Source organism: Bombina bombina, chromosome 5, assembly GCF_027579735.1.
Source record: "Bombina bombina isolate aBomBom1 chromosome 5, aBomBom1.pri, whole genome shotgun sequence".
Classification (NCBI taxonomy): Eukaryota; Metazoa; Chordata; class Amphibia; order Anura; family Bombinatoridae; genus Bombina; species Bombina bombina.
Genome location: NC_069503.1, coordinates 497,044,561 through 497,063,213, shown reverse-complemented (window position 1 = coordinate 497,063,213; position 18,653 = coordinate 497,044,561). Strand labels below are relative to the sequence as shown.

The window sequence follows — 18,653 nt, the reverse complement described above, 5'->3', positions numbered from 1 at the left end:
CCCCTTATCTCAGTGCTTTTGACAGACATGCAGTTTAGCCAATCAGTACAGACTCCTAAATAACTCCATGGGAATGAGCACAATGTTATCTATATCAAACCTGAACTAGTACTGTCTAACTGCAAAAAAAAAAAAAAAAAAAAACTTTCAAAATGCTCTGAGCTAAGAGGCGGTTATCAACGGTTTAGAAATCAGTTTGAGCCTAGCTAGGTTTAGCTTTTCAAAAATACCACCAAGGGAACAAAGCAAATTTAATGATAAAAGTCAATTGGAAAGTTGTTTAAAATTTCATGCCCTATCTCTGAATCATGAAAGTTTAAATTTGATTAGACTGTCCCTTTAAAAGGGGTATGAAACACAAATTTTTTCTTTGATGATTCAGATAGAGCGTGCAATTTTAAGCAACTTTCTAATTTACACCCATTATCAATTTATCTTTGTTCTCTTGGTATCTTTATTTGAAAAAGCAAGAATATAAGCTTATGAGCCAGCCCATCTTTGAACACCTGGTTTAAATAAAGAACACCTGGTTCAACACCTGGGTAGCGCTTGCTGATTGGTGGCTAAATGTAGCCACCAATCAGCAAGCGCTACCAAGGGTTCTGAACCAAAAATGGGCCAGCTCCTATGCTTACATTCCTATAATATACAGTTGCAAGAAAACGTATGTGAACCCTTTGGAATGATATGGATTTCTGCACAAATTGGTCATAAAATGTGATCTGATCATCATCTAAGTCACAAAAATACACAATCACAGTCTGCTTAAACTAATAACACACAAAGAATGAAATGTTGCCATATTTTTATTGAACACATCATGTAAACATTCACAGTGCAGGTGGAAAAAGTATGTGAACCCCTAGACTAATGACATCTCCAAGAGCTAATTGGAGTGAGATGTCAGCCAACTCGAGTCCAATCAATGAAATGAGATTGGAGGTGTTGGTTACAGCTGCCCTGCCCTATAAAAACACACACCAGTTCTGGGTTTGCTTTTCACAAGAAGCATTGCCTGATGTGAATGATGCCTCGCACAAAAGAGCTCTCAGAAGACCTACGATTAAGAATTGTTGACTTGCATAAAGCTGGAAAGGGTTATAAAAGTATCTCCAAAAGCCTTGCTGTTCATCAGTCCACGGTAAGACAAATTGTCTATAAATGGAGAAAGTTCAGCACTGCTGCTACTCTCCCTAGAAGTGGCCGTCCTGTAAAGATGACTGCAAGAGCACAGCGCAGACTGCTCAATGAGGTGAAGAAGAATCCTAGAGTGTCAGCTAAAGACTTACAAAAGTCACTGGCAAATGCTAACATCCCTGTAAGCGAATCTACAATACGTAAAACACTAAACAAGAATGGATTTCATGGGAGGATACCACAGAGGAAGCCACTGCTGTCCAAACAAAACATTGCTGCACGTTTACAGTTTGCACAAGAGCACCTGGATGTTCCACAGCAGTACTGGCAAAATATTCTGTGGACAGATGAAACCAAAGTTGAGTTGTTTGGAATAAACACACAACACTATGTGTGGTGAAAAAGAGGCACAGCACACCAACATCAAAACCTCATCCCAACTGTGAAGTATGGTGGTGGGGGCATCATGGTTTGGGGCTGCTTTGCTGTGTCAGGGCCTGGATGGATTGCTATCATCGAAGGCAAAATTAATTCCCAAGTTTATCAAGACATTTTGCAGGGGAACTTAAGGCCATCTGTCTACCAGCTGAAGCTCAACAGAAGATGGGTGTTGCAACATGACAATGACATAAAGCATAGAAGTAAATCAACAACAGAATGGCTGAAACAGAAGAAAATACGCCTTCTGAAGTGGCCCAGTCAGAGTCCTGACCTCAACCCGATTGAGATGCTGTGGCATGACCTCAAGAAAGCGATTCACACCAGACATCCCAAGAATATTGCTGAACTGAAACAGTTCTGTAAAGAGTAATGGTCAATAATTACTCCTGACCGTTGTGCACGTCTGATCTGCAACTACAGGAAACGTTTGGTTGAAGTTATTGCTGCCAATGGAGGTTCAACCAGTTATTAAATCCAAAGGTTCACATACTTTTTCCACCTGCACTGTGAATGTTTACATGGTGTGTTCAATAAAAACATGGCAACATTTCATTCTTTGTGTGTTATTAGTTTAAGCAGACTGTGATTGTCTATTGTTGTGACTTAGATGATGATCAGATCACATTTTATGACCAATTTGTGCAGAAATCCATACCATTCCAAAGGGTTCACATACTTTTTATTGCAACTGTATATATATATATATATATATAAAAAATAATGTCCCTTCAAGTTTACAATTTCTTGGCTTGTGTGTCATACAGTAGAAAATTCTAGTCAACCAAAACTACAAAGTTAGAAGAAAGACAAAACCTCATTGGAGTTGTGCAAGTAGATTCAACTAAATAATGTGCTCTTCATCCCAGTTTCTACCACATTTTAATGTCCATTAAATCTAGAATAATATTAGCCATTTTGCGACAGTATCACCACCCCTCATTGTTATCTTATCTCTTAAGAAATTAAATATATCTTAAGCTCAATAACTTTCATATTGGTCAGCCACAAAGCTCAGATAGAAGCTGAGCTTAAAAAGGGACACAAAGTGCATTAGCTCACTTTCTTGTTGCACTATTGCTTGCCTTTACCTTTGCGTTCAATCCTTCTGTAAACAGATAGCACACCCAGTTAAAGGCAGCTCCAAACAGCCAATCAGGAGCTGAATATGGCCATTGAGCTATTTGAAGGCAGCATATGTGCATAGCAACCATGTTCAGCTCACGGTTAACAGTATGTTGCTGTATTGGGGCCGACATCAACTATGTGTTTAAACCTTTGGCAAGGGTTAAAATCACGTTTAGACAAGCATTAGATTTTTTTTTACTGCAGCTTTAGGTCACTTTATGTCAAACCCCCCCAATTAAAACAATATTCTATATAGAAGCGACTGGTTGAAAACTTTCACAACAGTTTGAAGGAAGAAATGTTTGCTGCAGAATTTGCATTTAATAAGAATAAAAGAATATGAGATATAAGAGAGGAGATCACAATGTTACACATATTAAACACATTATTAAAACCTGTATAGCAACTCAGCTGTCTAACACACAGCTGGTAGATTCCCTTGTTGTGCAGAACCCTCCCTAGAGCCATTCAAAGGAACATTACAGTTACCCCTTGATGATTTAGCAAAAATAGAAATTAGACCAATTACTTTGTTTAAGGATCAAATTCATCTTCTGCCATCCTTGAAAAGTGTCAGATAATTAGACCCACTGTGGATTTCTTTTCGCTATTAAAAAGTATATGCTTCAATTATTCTCCTGTTAGAAAGTAAATAAGGTGTGGATGCTAGTGAGATAATTATGTAAGTTGTAAATATTTTTCACTCAGCATGGAGATGTTAAAGCAACATGTACAGATGGCAATGTGAGATTGATAAAGACTATAGAAGTAAATACTTATCAGTCACACTAGCAACTACCATTGTGTGTGTACTCAACTGTTTTAGGCCATCACTTGAGAAACACGACCAGTTAACTCTGTTTATGTCGTTCTTGCACAATTCCAAAAAGAAAATAATAAATGGCTGCTAATCTTGAAAGATCTTTACTTCATTTATAAACACAAACAAATATATAAGCAACCTAAAAGGAACACTGATATATTTAATGATTTATTAATGATTTTGTAATTTCATTTGCCAGCATCCTTTAAAAACCCCAAACTTGCATCAAAACACAAAAAATATACACTTTAAAAAAAAAAACAAATAAAAAAACAACAACCCAACAACAGCCCCTTTAATGAATAAATGAAGCAAAGAATGATGATGCAGTAAAAAAACAAAAGAAACTTGTTTTTCCCAACAGGAAGTTGCAAGAGGATCACCCAAGCAGAGCTGCTATATAGCTTCTCCCCTCACATGTCATATCCAGTCATTTGACCGAAACAAGACGAGAAAGGAGAAACTATAAGGTGCAGTGGTGACTGGAGTTATAATTTTAAAATTTAGAACCTGCCTTAAAAAGACAGGGCGGGCCGTGGACTGAACACACTACAAGAGAAATAAATTTATCAGGTAAGCATAAATTATGTTTTCTCTTGTTAAGTGTGTTCAGTCCACGGGTCATCCATTACTTATGGGATACCCATACCAAAGCTAAGTACACGGATGATGGGAGGGACAAGGCAGGAACATTAAACAGAAGGAACCACTGCCTATAGAACCTTTCTCCCAAAACCAGCCTCCGAAGAAGAAAAAGTGTCAAATTTGGAAAAAGTATGAAGTGAAGACCAAGTTGCAGCCTTGCAAATCTGTTCAACAGAGGCCTCATTCTTAAAGGCCCAGGTGGAAGCCACAGCTCTAGTGGAATGAGCTGTAATTCTTTCAGGAGGCTGCTGTCCAGCAGTCTCATAGGCTAAACGTATTATGCTACGAAGCCAAAAGAGAGAGAGGTAGCCGAAGCCTTTTGACCTCTCCTCTGTCCAGAGTAAACGACAAACAGAGAAGTTTGTCTAAAATCTTTAGTTGCCTGTAAGTAGAACTTCAGAGCACGGACCACATCCAGATTATGCAAAAGACGTTCCTTCTTAGAAGAAGGATTAGGACATAATGATGGAACAACAATCTCTTGATTGATATTCCTGTTAGAAACAACCTTAGGCAAAAACCCAGGTTTAGTACGCAGTACTACCTTGTCTGAATGAAAGATCAGATAAGGAGAATCACAATGTAAGGCAGATAACTCAGAGACTCTTCGAGCCGAGGAAATAGCCATCAAAAACAAAACTTTCCAAGATAAAAGCTTAATATCAATGGAATGAAGGGGTTCAAACGGAACACCCTGAAGAACTTTAAGAACCAAGTTTAAGCTCCACGGAGGAGCAACAGCTTTAAACACAGGCTTAATTCTAGCCAAAGCCTGACAAAAGGCCTGGACGTCTGGGTTCTCTGCCAGACGTTTGTGTAAAAGAATAGACAGAGCTGAAATCTGTCCCTTTAGCGAACTAGCGGATAAACCCTTTTCTAAACCCTCTTGTAGAAAAGCCAATATCCTAGGAATCCTAACCTTACTCCATGAGTAACCCTTGGATTCACACCAATATAAATATTTACGCCATAACTTATGGTAAATTTTTCTGGTCACAGGTTTCCGAGCCTGTATTAATGTATCAATAACCGAATCCGAAAACCCACGCTTTGATAGAATCAAGCGTTCAATTTCCAGGCAGTCAACCTCAGAGAAATTAGGTTTGGATGGTTGAAAGGACCCTGAATTAGAAGGTCCTGCCTCAGAGGAAGAGACCATGGTGGACAGGACGACATGTCCACTAGGTCTGCATACCAGGTCCTGCGTGGCCACGCAGGCGCTATCAGAATTACCGATGCCCTCTCCTGTTTGATCCTGGCAATCAGCCGAGGTAGCAACGGAAATGGCGGAAACACATAAGCTATGTTGAAAACCCAAGGGGCTGCTAATGCATCTACCAGCACCGCTCCCGGGTCCCTGGACCTGGATCCGTAACAAGGAAGCTTCGCGTTCTGGCGAGATGCCATGAGATCCAGATCCGGTTTGCCCCACGACGAATCAGTTGAGCAAATACCTCCGGGTGAAGTTCCCACTCTCCCGGATGAAAAGTCTGGCGACTTAGGAAATCCGCCTCCCAGTTCTCTACGCCCGGGATGTAAATCGCTGACAGGTGGCAAGAGTGAGACTCTGCCCAGCGAATTATCTTCGAGACTTCCAACATCGCTAGGGAACTCCTGGTTCCCCCTTGATGATTGATGTAAGCCACAGTCGTGATATTGTCCGACTGAAATCTGATGAACCTCAGTTTTGCTAACTGAGGCCAAGCTAGAAGAACATTGAATATTGCTCTTAATTCTAGAATGTTTATTGGAAGGAGTTTCTCTTCCTGAGTCCACGATCCCTGAGCCTTCAGGGAATTCCAGACTGCTCCCCAGCCTAGAAGGCTGGCATCCGTTGTTACAATCGTCCAATCTGGCCTGCGAAAGGTCATTCCTTTGGACAGATGAACCGGTGACAACCACCAGAGAAGAGAATCTCTGGTCTCCTGGTCCAGATTTAGCAAAGGGGACAGATCTGAGTAATCCCCGTTCCATTGACTGAGCATGCATAGTTGCAGCGGTCTGAGATGCAGGAGCGCAAATGGCACTATGTCCATTGCCGCGACCATTAAGCCGATTACCTCCATGCACTGAGCTACTGATGGGCTTGGAGCGGAATGAAGGACACGGCAAGCATTGAGAATCTTTGATAACCTGGACTCCGTCAGGTAAATCTTCATCTCTACAGAATCTATAAGAGTCCCTAGAAAAGGAACCCTTGTGAGTGGTAACAGAGAACTCTTTTCCACGTTCACTTTCCACCCATGCGACCTCAGAAATGCTAGAACTATCTCTGTATGAGACTTTTCATTCTGAAAACTTGACGCTTGTATCAGAATGTCGTCTAGGTACGGAGCCACCGCTATGCCTCGTGGTCTTAGTACCGCCAGAAGTGAGCCCAGAACATTCGTAAAAATTCTCTGGGCCGTGGCTAACCCGAAGGGAAAAGCCACAAACTGGTAATGCCTGTCTAGAAAGGCAAACCTTAGGTACCGATAATGATCCTTGTGAATCGGTATATGAAGGTAAGCATCCTTTAAATCCACTGTGGTCATATATTGACCCTCTTGGATCATGGGTAGGATGGTTCGAATGGTTTCCATCTTGAACGATGGTACCCTTAGGAATTTGTTTAAGATCTTTAAATCCAAGATTGGTCTGAAGGTTCCCTCTTTTTTGGGAACCACAAATAGATTTGAGTAAAATCCTTGTCCCTGTTCCGATCGTGGAACTGAGTGGATCACTCCCATGATTAAGAGGTCTTGTACGCATTGTAGAAATGCCTCTCTCTTTACTAGGTCTGTCGATAACCTCGAAAGATGGAACCTCCCTTGTGGAGGAGAGGTTTTGAAATCCAGAAGGTATCCCTGAGATATAATCTTTAACGTCCAAGGATCCTGCACATCTCTTGCCCAAGCCTGGGCGAAGAGAGAAAGTCTGCCCCCCACTAAATCTGTCTCCGGATAGGGGGCCTTGTCTTCATGCTGTCTTAGGGGCGGGAGTAGGCTTTCTGGCCTGCTTGCCCTTGTTCCATGACTGGTTGCCTTTCCAACCCTGTCTGTAACGAGCAGTAGTTCCTTCCTGTTTTGAAGCGGAGGAAGTCGACGCTGCTCCTGCCTTGAAGTTACGAAAGGCACGAAAATTAGACTGTTTAGCTTTTTGGTTTGGCCCTGTCCTGGGGAAGGGCGTGGCCCTTACCTCCCGTAATGTCAGCAATAATTTCCTTCAAGCCGGGCCCGAATAAGGTCTGCCCTTTGAAAGGAATGTTAAGTAGCTTAGACTTGGAAGTTACATCCGCTGACCAGGATTTAAGCCAGAGCGCTCTGCGCGCCTGTAAGGCGAATCCGGAATTTTTAGCCGTAAGTTTGGTTAGATGTACTACGGCATCTGAAACAAACGCATTAGCTTGCTTAAGGGTTCTAACTTTGCTCAAAGCCTCATCCAATGGCTCTGTGCGAATCGCCTCTTCCAGAGACTCAAACCAGAATGCCGCTGCAGCCGTGACAGGCGCAATGCATGCAAGAGGCTGCAATATAAAACCCTGTTGAACAAACATTTTCTTAAGATAACCCTCTAATTTCTTATCCATTGGATCTGAGAAAGCACAGCTATCCTCCACCGGGATAGTGGTACGCTTGGCTAACGTAGAAACTGCTCCCTCCACCTTAGGGACCGTCTGCCATAAGTCTCGTGTGGTAGCGTCTATAGGGAACATTTTTCTAAATATCGGGGGAGGGGAAAAAGGCACACCGGGTCTATCCCACTCCTTACTAATAATTTCTGTAAGTCTTTTTGGTATAGGAAAGACGTCAGTACACACCGGTACCGCATAGTATCTATCCAACCTACACAATTTCTCTGGAATTGCCACCGTGTCGCAATCATTCAGAGCCGCTAATACCTCCCCTAGTAACACACGGAGGTTCTCAAGCTTAAATTTAAAATTTGAAATTTCTGAATCCGGTCTCCCCGGATCAGAACCGTCACCGACAGAATGAAGCTCACCGTCCTCATGTTCTGCAAATTGTGACGCAGTATCAGACATGGCTCTCGTGTCATCAGCACGCTCTGTCCTTAACCCAGAGCTATCGCGTTTGCCCCTTAATTCGGGCATATTATATAATACTTCTTTCATAACATTAGCCATATCATGTAAAGTGATTTGTAAGGGCCTAGATGTACTTGGCGTCTCAATCCTACGCATCTCCCGAGCGGGAGACGCAGGTACTGACACGTGAGGAGAGTTAGGCGGCATAACTTCCCCCTCGTTGTCTGGTGATAATTTCTTTATCGGTACAGATTGACTTTTATTCAAAGCAATATCAATACAATTGGTACACATCGTTCTATTGGGCTCCACATTGGCTTTTGAACATGATGAACAAACATTTTCCTCTGAATCAGACATGTTTAAACAGACTTAGCAATGAAACTAGCAAGCTTGGAAATCACTTTCAATAAGTTTACAAGCAATATAAAAAACGCTGCAGCGCTTAAAAAATACAGATATAATTAAACAATTCTTAACAAGAAGTGTATTATTAGCAGAGGATTGCACCCATTTGCAAAAGGATGATTAACCCCTCAATACCCAAAACGGATAAAACAGATATCAATTAAGATTTAACGTTTTTAATCACAGTCAAGCACACTGTCACAGATCTGCTGTGACTGATTAGCTCCCTCACAAATGAATTTTGCAGACCCCTGAGCTCTCTAGAGACGTACTGGATCAAAGAGGAAGAAGCAGGAAGACTGTGCTAGAATTTTAGCTGCGCAACAAGGCGCTAAAACAAGGTCCCTCCGACTCCTATCACAACAGTGGGAGCCCTGATATAACGGTTTCCATGCAGAAAAATATGTTAGCCATGTGGAAAAAAATCATGCCCAAAGAGATTTATCACCAAAGTACCTCACAAAAACGAATAACATGCCAGTAAACGTTTTATTAAAAAACAACATTTTCCAATGTCATGCAAATTTATCACTAAGCCTGCTACCAGTCGCTACCACTGCAGATAAGGCTTGAGTATTATTTCAGTTTTAACAGTATTTTCTCAGTCAAATTCTAGTCCCTAGAAAATAACTCGACTGCGCATACATTTATCAGCCTGATACCAGTTGCCACTACTGCATTTAAGGCTGTACTTACATCATACGGTAACAGCAGTATTTTCTTAGTCAATTCCATTCCCAGAAAATAAAGTACTGCACATACCTCATTTGCGGAGGCCCCCGCATGCTATCCCCAGTTTCTGAAGTTACCCCACTCCTCAGAATGTCGAGAACAGCCAGTGGATCTTAGTTACGCCTGCTAAGATCATAGAAAAAAAACGCAGGCAGTTTCTTCTTCCAAACACTGCCTGAGATAGAAAAACAGCACACTCCGGTGCCATTTAAAATAACAAACTTTTGATTGAAGAATAGATAAGTAAAAACTCCAGCTCCTCTCGCGACCTCCTTCTATGTTGAGGGTTGCAAGAGAATGACTGGATATGACATGTGAGGGGAGGAGCTATATAGCAGCTCTGCTTGGGTGATCCTCTTGCAACTTCCTGTTGGGAAGGAGAATATATCCCATAAGTAATGGATGACCCGTGGACTGAACACACTTAACAAGAGAAAAGAATGCAGGCAAACTTTTAAACCAGCACACGCTCATTAATCAAGTGCGAAAAGTAGATAGCCTTGACTCAAAGACCAGACGCGAAAGCTGTATACAAGAAAACATCTGTGCCCTTTATTAACTATAAATAAAAAACATATATGGTTTCAGCACCAAACAATAATATTGATATTGTGACATATATACCTTCCTCACATGGGAGGATAATAGACCTGTATGTAGGGACCTATAATGAAAAAATGTAGTCCTGCAAAGGCAGCTGCCTGTATTGTTAACAATAACGGTAGGGTTAGCATTGGCAGTTCATAACAAAGCAAGCATTGTTAGATGACAAGCAACAAGCCTTGTTAGTGCATAAAGTAACAACTGTCCACAGCGTAATGTGGTAAGAAGGTCCCTTGTATGCCGCAGTTAATACTGAAAGGGTAATTCCTTTGTCAATGGTAGCAAGCCATAAGCAGAGTGGTAATAAGAAGATGTTAGTTCGTAGGTTAAGAATAAACAACCAGGTCGGTATATAAAGGACGCTAGTGGCTGTAAGGTAAATATGGTCATAGAAAACTGTCCATTAAGAGTCGTTATGGAGAGCAACGGATATATGGTGTTGTCGGAAGTTGATAAGTACTTTACTCACGATCACCTTTCCTTTGACCGTCAGCGGGAGTGACGTCTCACTGCCACCGCTTCTTTGGATCCTGCAGGTATTACCTGTGAAGACTTCCCCGTTAGATCAGCTCTCTCGACTCTAAGGTTCGCTTGTTGCCAAATACCTTACCATAGCCATACAACGCGTCCTACAAACACTTCCACGCTCACGGAGCTCCTGTGGGCGTGGCAAAACAGCTACACGTGTTTCACCCAAACTTTCGTTCTGATTGGGCTTCCTCAGGCATGTGATATATATCTATATATATATAAAAATATAAATAAAACTGTGCTAATGCTGGCTTGTAATAGTTTAAGTTTAAATGGATATAAAACCATTTTTCTTTTATGATTTAGATGGAGCATGTAATTTTAAACACCTTTCTAATTTACTTATCCTATAATATAAAAGGCCATGTGTGTTTGTCCGAAGCTGTCATGCGCAGTAGAGACAGCACAAGGACAAACACACCAGGCCTTAGAGTCTACCTGATTTGCTGCGGCACTATGAGTGGAAGTGGGCGTGGCCAGGCATGAGCGGGGCGTGGTCAGGTGCGCGCGCGAGAGAGAGAGAGAGGGGAAGGAGATAGAAAGAGAGGGTAAGAGAGCAAAAGAGAGGAGAAAGAGCAAAATAGAGGGAGGAGAGAGCAAAAGAGAGGGGAAAGAGCAAAATAGAGGGAAGAGAGGGGGGGGAAGAGAGAGCGCAAAAAAGGGGAAAGAGCAAAATAGAGGGAAGAGAGAGGGGGAGAGAGAGAGCAAAAGAGAGGGGGAGAGAGAAAATAAGAGGGGGAAAGAGAGAGAGCAAAAGAGAGGGGGAAAAGAGAGAGCAAAAGAGAAGGGGGAGAGCGCAAAAGAGAAGGGGGAGAGCGCAAAAGAGAAGGGGGAGAGCGCAAAAGAGAAGGGGGAGAGCGCAAGAGAGAGGGGGGAGAGCGCAAGAGAGAGGGGGGAGAGCGCAAGAGAGAGGGGGGAGAGCGCAAGAGAGAGGGGGAGAGCGCAAGAGAGAGGGGGGAGAGCGCAAGAGAGAGGGGGGAGAGCGCAAGAGAGAGGGGGGAGAGCGCAAGAGAGAGGGGGGAGAGCGCAAGAGAGAGGGGGGAGAGCGCAAGAGAGAGGGGGAGAGCGCAAGAGAGAGGGGGGAGAGCGCAAGAGAGAGGGGGGAGAGCGCAAGAGAGAGGGGGGAGAGCGCAAGAGAGAGGGGGGAGAGCGCAAGAGAGAGGGGGGAGAGCGCAAGAGAGAGGGGGGAGAGCGCAAGAGAGAGGGGGGGAGAGATTTACTTATCCTATAATATAAAAGGCCATGTGTGTTTGTCCGAAGCTGTCATGCGCAGTAGAGACAGCACAAGGACAAACACACCAGGCCTTAGAGTCTACCTGATTTGCTGCGGCACTATGAGTGGAAGTGGGCGTGGCCAGGCCTGAGCGGGGCGTGGTCAGGTGCGCGCGCGAGAGAGAGAGAGAGGGGAAGGAGATAGAAAGAGAGGGTAAGAGAGCAAAAGAGAGGAGAAAGAGCAAAATAGAGGGAGGAGAGAGCAAAAGAGAGGGGAAAGAGCAAAATAGAGGGAAGAGAGGGGGGGGGAAGAGAGAGCGCAAAAAAGGGGAAAGAGCAAAATAGAGGGAAGAGAGAGGGGGAGAGAGAGAGCAAAAGAGAGGGGGAGAGAGAAAATAAGAGGGGGAAAGAGAGAGAGCAAAAGAGAGGGGGAAAAGAGAGAGCAAAAGAGAAGGGGGAGAGCGCAAAAGAGAAGGGGGAGAGCGCAAAAGAGAAGGGGGAGAGCGCAAAAGAGAAGGGGGAGAGCGCAAAAGAGAAGGGGGAGAGCGCAAGAGAGAGGGGGGAGAGCGCAAGAGAGAGGGGGGAGAGCGCAAGAGAGAGGGGGGAGAGCGCAAGAGAGAGGGGGGGAGAGCGCAAGAGAGAGGGGGGAGAGCGCAAGAGAGAGGGGGAGAGCGCAAGAGAGAGGGGGGAGAGCGCAAGAGAGAGGGGGGAGAGCGCAAGAGAGAGGGGGGAGAGCGCAAGAGAGAGGGGGGAGAGCGCAAGAGAGAGGGGGGAGAGCGCAAGAGAGAGGGGGGGAGAGCGCAAGAGAGAGGGGGGAGAGCGCAAGAGAGAGGGGGGGAGAGGGAGCAAAAGAGAGGGGGGGGAGAGGGAGCAAAAGAGAGGGGGGGAAAGGGAGCCAAAGAGAGGGGGGGAGAGGGAGCCAAAGAGAGGGGGGGAGAGGGAGCCAAAGAGAGGGGGGGAGAGGGAGCCAAAGAGAGGGGGGGAGAGGGAGCCAAAGAGAGGGGGGGAAGGGGGAGCCAAAGAGAGGGGGGGGAGAGGGAGCCAAAGAGATGGGGGGGGAGAGGGAGCAAAAGAGATGGGGGGGAGAGGGAGCAAAAGAGATGGGGGGGAGAGGGAGCAAAAGAGATGGGGGGGAGAGGGAGCAAAAGAGATGGGGGGGAGAGGGAGCAAAAGAGATGGGGGGGAGAGGGAGCAAAAGAGATGGGGGGGAGAGGGAGCAAAAGAGATGGGGGGGAGAGGGAGCAAAAGAGATGGGGGGAGAGGGAGCAAAAGAGATGGGGGAGAGGGAGCAAAAAAAAAAAAAAAAGAGGGAAGAGAGAGAGAAAGCAAAAGAGAGGGGAGAGAGCAAAAGAGAGGGGAGAGAGCAAAAGAGAGGGGAGAGAGAGAGAGCAAAAGAGATGGGAGAGAGAGAGCAAAAGAGAGGGGGAGAGAGAGAGCGAGAGAGAGGGGGAGAGAGAGAGAGCAAAAGAGAGGGGGAGGGAGAGAGCGATAGAGAGAGCAAAAGAGAGGGGGAGGGAGAGAGAGCAAAAGAGAGGGGGAGGGAGAGAGAGCAAGGGGTGGACCGGAGTACTGCAAAAAATGGACCGTGTGAACCGGCTTTAAGACTAGTATTATCTAATTTGCAATCAATCACTTAGGGCAGCATTTATCATTCTGTGGCAGACAAGGACAGACCTTTTTGCCCCTGTCCGACTGGCTTCTCCTCTGGTGGGTAGAAATCTGCTGCCCGCATTCAACATTTCACACGAGCGCTCCTTTGCACTCATGTGCAACCCCGCCCATCACGAACGGGCAGATTCTGTTACCTAAGTGGTGGATAACAGGGTATGAAAGCAGTGGTTTGATGACTGCTGCTTGATAAATCCTGACCGTTAAAGGTGGAAGAAGGGCTTGATAAATCAAGTTCATAGTATCAGTTGTTGAAAAGGATACCTAAGAAGGATCAGGAGCAGCAATGCATTACTTGGAGCTAGCTGCTGATTGGTGGCTGCACATACATGCCTTTTGTTATTGGCTCACCAAGTGCTCAGCTAGATCCCAGTAGTGCATTGCTGCTCCTGAAAAAAAAAAAAGATAATGAAAATGAAGCAAATTTGAAAATGGAAGTAAATTGGAAAGTTGTTGAAAGTTGTATGTTCTGTCTGAAGTGCTGCTCGAAGAGTCTAATCACTGTAAGCCATTGGAATAAAATAAAGGACTGAGCGCTTTGGGGCAAAACAGAAGATACTGGTTAGAAATTAAAAGGAAATTGCAGAGCAGTTTTTATTGGTTCTAAGTAAAAGTTGCTAAGTTAAAAAATAACCAATGTACAAATAGTACTGTATATTATACAATAGTTATATAAAACATGCCCAGGGGCAGAACTTTTTTTCACTTTCTGCGATGAGATTTTTTTAGTGAAATTTTTTCTGCAGGTCATTTTTAAATGAAATAAAATTGTAAATTTGTCAGTTACACTAAAGCACCAGATCAATTGCAATGTGTTGGTTAACTGGAGAATAAAGCAATATTTATTTATTTATATTTAAAATTTGGGTTGAAACCAATACTGTACAAATGGTTTTGCCCTGCCTGTGAATGCTGACCGGCAGACAACTGCCTCACCGGTTGAGAAAGAATAGTGTGTTCTCCCCAGGACAATTTTAATGGGTGCACCACACAGCTGATTTAACGGGCCACTCAACCAACATTTTAGCCAAAAATAATCTAAGATTAGCTAATATTAGTTAAGTTTTAATGTTTATTGCTCCAATTATAATTAAATACATTTATGTTAAAAATGTTATACTATTAGAAAGTATTACATTACCCTCATCCGGCTACTTTATAACGCCACACCTCTGAGAGTATCAAAATAAAACATTGATTTATTCAGGACAGGAAGAAAAGTTTAAATAAATAAAATAAATAAACTGCAATACCGTCTAAAAATTCAATGGCTTCCATTGTCAAATTTTCTGTGTTTCTTGGTGTAATTTGTTGATCAGCAAATAATTCACAGCTAATATACACAAGACTGTGATTGGCTGATATCTGTCACATGTTAAAGGAAACATGGAAATCAATTTTATTATGCACAAACACTGATCAAGTGTTCTGATAATTTATCCCAGCAACTTTATAAAACACTGTCCCTACCTCTTTAAGAGGCCAAAAATCCAATACAGACACACAAACGTTTTACTCACAAACTTGCACCAAAGTAAAACTCTCTGTCTAAAGGGATACTCAAATTAAAATCTTAAAAATAATACATAAAATATCTTATTTAATTGTTATAAACAAACACTTAATGATATAAAAAAAAACGGTCTTTTCTTCTTAAAAAGGAAGGATTCCGCAGCTGCATTCATTACTTTTGGGAGTTCAGAACCTGGCCACCAGGAGGAGGCAAAGACACTCTAGCCAAAAGCTTAAATACCTCCCCCACTCCCCTCACCCCCCAGTCATTCTTTGTCTTTCGTCACAGGAGGTTGGCAGAGAAGTGACAGAAGATTGAAGATAGCCTCTTATGGAGGGTAGTACTCTTCGAAATTGGGACTGGAGTTTTAAGTAATCCTGTCAGCCTCTCAGTGAGAGTATGAATGAAAGTTAGAATCCGGAGATGCAGGGATTGTCGTTTCTGCGAAACCATCCTCACTCACGTTAACAGCTTCTTGGCAATAAGCGTTGACTAGTTTTGCTGCCTGCCTTTATTCACTCAAGACCATGTCAGAAGCGATGCTACTATCTGTCACACTTGAAGGGCCGTGTTCCTGTTCCACGGCGTAGATTCCGGTAAGATCGTTCCATTTTATTTTGAGATGTGAATGTAACGTTAACGAAAGAAGACAGGGTCCCAGTGGGACTCTGTTATCTTTTTGCTGGCTTACATGGTGCACCTTGAAACTGGGTGTGGTCACGTAATTCCATTTCTGTACTCTGACCGAGTGGCGACGGAGAGAATCTGTTAGTTAGTTGTCTGGTTCACAGGAGGTGGTGAGTGCCCCAGCCATTGGAGGTGTAAGGTGCCGTTTAGCTTTTAGAACACAGAACCCAGGAGGGGATCCGATAAGAGGTGCGCTCTCTACAAATGTAAGCAATGAGTGTGATCTCCAAAAAAACAATGTTCAATGTATAGTTCTCTTTCACAAGTAAAATGGATCCGGTTTGACTGTGAGGATCTCTGCTCTTGTTCAGTGTATAAATTGATAGTTGAGGCTGCTCCCCTTGACCCGGTGTAAGGTGAATCTATTAGATTGAAGTAAAAAGAGGGCACCTTATAGTGTAGTATGTCGCTTATCTGTTGGTATTTAAAAATGGTAATAGAGGCTTACCGGAATCCGTTGCACTGTGCTGTGACCAGTGCTCTTGAGCAGTCTAGCTCTTTACAGCGGCTAGTTCACTGTTCCTTGGTATCGGTCGTCCAATACAGGATACGGCTTGTGATAACCTCAACAGCAAATAAAGCTGGGGCTGTAAACAGACTGACAACTTCCACAGAAGAGTAAAGAATGAATGCTTTGTTATGCAACACGTTTCTCGACCACAACTGGTCGTTTCATCAGGCAGGTAAAAAAGTCCATATTTGCAATCTCCAAGTTATGGAGGATTCTGATTTTTTTTAGAGATGAACATCCCCAACTCGGAGTATACATCTTGTGAGGAGTATGAAATGGCCCGGGTTACCCATGCCCATCAGTTATGTTCCGATTGCCATTCTAGAGTACTTTCTTCCCCCGAATCAGGGAATGTAGAGTGCGTTGAGCCATCCGCCCCTGAGGTTTCCATGTCCCGTGAGGCGCGTGCCCCAGAACCTTTTTTTGCTACGCAAGCAGGTATCCCAATGGCCGTTACTCCTCCGGAAGGCGGCTCATTTCCTCCAGAGGTTACGGCACAGTTCCGCAGGGCCATATCTATGGCACTGGCACATTTATATCTCCCAAGATAAGTATTTTTAAGATACTGTCCGTGTTCTGTTAACCAGGGTCCGTCGGGCGTGAGATCGCCTGAGTCAGTTCGACCTTCTGGGGAAGTGATGGCCTCTGAGACTTCAGGGGCCCCTCCCTCAGGCCGGGATCGTCAATCGATCCGGTGGGGGAACATTTTGCCTTCCGTTATAGACTGGCACGTCTTTGTGTACTACTGAGGCATGTTTTAACAGTGCTGGAGGATTCCAGTCCTGCTGGGCCAAGGGATCCTCGGTCTTCCGTGCCGGATGGCATACTGGGTTAGACGTATGGGGATGAAGCCAATCTCCTTGACGTCTGTTTTTCTTTTCTTTTAAAAGTATCGGTTCCAGATCTGATCGGCCGGTCCTGTTAGCGTGCCCATTCTCCTTGGGCGTTCACCCATGGGTGCTTCCTTTATTTTCTTTGATCAGGTTAGGATGTGTTTAATTTGTTTTACGAAGCTCATGTTTGTTATGATTTTCCGTTTTGGGAACGTTTCTTATCTGGAACTGATACTTGCGATTTTGTGGTCACATGGGCACTTCCTCGGAAGCTGCGCAGTACTATATAATGACATAGTTATGTTTATAGTTTATGTTATCGATCCCTTTGGGGGCTTCAATTTTTCTTGGACCTTGGACAGTACGAGTGCTCTCGTACCAGGCGGGTACTGGTCGGGCGCTAGCTGCTGCTCCTTACGGTTCATGTCACCCACGTGGTGCCGGCACGCTGGTTACCCTGTCGGTGCTGGATTGTTCACTTTGACAAGTGTTTGTTTTTCTTTTTGCCTCCATTACTAGAAGATGGAGGGACTGCATTGGTCCGCCTCCCGTTCCTACTGTTGAGGGGTTCCAGTCTCTGAGCCTGCTGAAGCTCATCGGGAGAGGCCCGTTTGCTTTGGAACGGAAGTTCTCAAATCATGGATTTAGAGGTTTGGATGACACCTGGGCATTGGGGTATCAGATGGATAACGATTTTCTTTTTCACTCTTGGTATCTTCTGGATTGTCTTTTTTTTGTGGCCTAGTCGCAGGTACCTCTTGTAGGTCGCTGGGGCTATTTGTTTCCCTTCTTGGTGGTCGGGTCATCTGTGTCTGAAAGTTCGGAGTAGATCCTTATTACTTCCTTTTTTAGAGTGCACGCTCTCTATCGAGAGTGTAGGGGTTGGGGTTACTCCCTGTTTTTTTCCCCCGGCATCCCCCTGGTTGATTTATCTGCCAGGAGTTGTGAGGCTCTCACTGTTTTTCTTGTGAGGTACAGGATTCTCCGGGAGGCTGATCCTGTAGGGGTCTTGGTGATTTTATCGCCTTCTCACCCCAAGGGCTTGTTGGAGCCTGTTCCGTGTAAACCTGTTGTCTTTAGGGGGGTGTCCCCTTTGACTCTCTAAGAGATCTAACTCTTTGGGTTTGCAAGCAGAGGGTCCTGGTTTCAGACGCTCCTCTTGGTGCTGGTTGCCCTCTTCTTAGGCCTGTTAAGTTGTCCTTCTAGGCTCTTTGGTCTGAAGCTATTTGAGCATCCAATGTCCAGGGACCTTGGGATGTGGGATGCACTGCCCAAAGTGCACTCCTCCGTAGAGGTACATTGATGGTTCCTCAGGGGATTAGAACATTGACCAGTCTCTGGCTCTGGGGATCTGGCTTTTGGCCATGTCTCTTATCGGAGTCCGGACCTGGATCGGTCCTGGGAGGTTCGGTTTCACACCTTTTGGTTTTGGAACATCCACTGTCCCTTCAGGGGAGATTTGGTAACTGCCTGAGGGGTAGTTTTGCTGTCTCTCAGGCGGGATCTTACAGAGGTGTCAAGGGCAGCTATTGCACCTTGATGTGGGCTCGCGGTTGTTTGTTCAACCGAGCTGTCGGTATGACCGAATGGTTTCTTATCAATTGGTTTTCACTGTTATCTCATCTCTTCTCCATGTCTATGGCTGGGGCAGCAGTTCCTTTGTGTAGCCCTCCTTCGGGGAGGTTTAAGAATACAGTATTCCATTTTCACCCCCAAATGTCCTTCTCTTCTCGTTTTCCGAGGGGTTCTGCCCTTCT

General features: G+C 44.4%; 1 protein-coding gene across 4 annotated transcripts in view; it reads right to left on the bottom strand.

The window, feature by feature from the left end:
* Positions 1–18,653, bottom strand: part of RPRD1A (regulation of nuclear pre-mRNA domain containing 1A) — a 344,197-nt gene that overhangs the window by 306,108 nt on the left and 19,436 nt on the right. The gene's annotated exons all lie outside the window — the stretch shown is intronic.